We start from the raw sequence: 1228 nt of genomic DNA on the forward strand, positions 1-1228 counted from the left end.
AGAGCAATATCACAATCAAATTATTTTGATTTTGAGTATCTTGTGCCCTTTGTCATTCTCTTTTTTCTTAGAGATAGAGTTCTATTTTCTAGGAACATTTTATTTTGATATTATAAGTTGCTTCTTTTATAAAAAATAATCTTGGGATTTTGGTATGTGCCTATAATACTACATTTGAATACATAACATCTAATGGTTTCTTTCAATATATAATGAACTTTTTTTTGATAGAAAAACTATTCTACATATATACTCATCAAGCTAACTAAACCTATATCTCATGACTGGACATAAGAAACCTATGGGAGGGCAGCTGAAAGGAGGTGAAAGGGACATGATTGTGAAGGACAAAATTTTGACATCAGGGTTAAGATATATTGTCACCAAAGTTGCTATAGTTTAGCTCATGACATCAGGGTTAAGATATATTGTCACCAAAGTTGCTATAGTTTAGCTCAAACATAAATCTGGAGGTTGGTAATTTAAAATTCCAGAAATTTAACATTTTTTTATTTGGATATTCATTTGTATCAATATCATGCTATAAATTACTTCCAAGATTGGAAAGAGTTAGTTTTAGATTCCATTTTAATTGTTTTGATGAAATTTAGTCAGCAAGAGGGCTATTTGAATTCGTAGACTATTGATTTACGGCTATTTTGCATTGAACAGGTTCACACTGAGGATTAGAATTAGACCATGTAGTTGCAAATTCACAAACATAAATGTATCATTCAAATTTTTTGTACATTCTCTTTGTGTTGCATAGAGCTGGCTAGATATTCTAAGGTTTTGTCTAAGAAACGCAGTTATTTTATTTTCAAGGCAACACAAAGTTGTTTAATACAAAAACACAAAATGGATTGCAAAATGGTCACATGTTCTTAAGCATTATTTAGACTTAAAACTCACTACTAAACCAAAGGGTGTTTTGAGACCCAAAATTCTGAATGATAAAATTATTCTTTAAAGGGTGCTAGTTCAAATGCAAGAGCATCTCCTTTACAAGCAGGAGGATGGTGGTTCACCTCTAAACCAAAGCGTGTTTTGATACCCAAAATTTTGAAAGATAAAATTTTTCTTTAAAGGGTGCTAGCTCAAATGGAAGAGCACCTGATTTACAAGCAGGAGGATGGTGGTTCAATTCCATCGTGCCCTAACATGAATTAATCAATGATATTGTATTTTATATCTAATAATATTGATTTATCTGAATAGTGAGCTATTT

This window comes from Cryptomeria japonica, chromosome 7 (genome assembly GCF_030272615.1).
Source record: "Cryptomeria japonica chromosome 7, Sugi_1.0, whole genome shotgun sequence".
NCBI classification, from domain to species: Eukaryota; Viridiplantae; Streptophyta; class Pinopsida; order Cupressales; family Cupressaceae; genus Cryptomeria; species Cryptomeria japonica.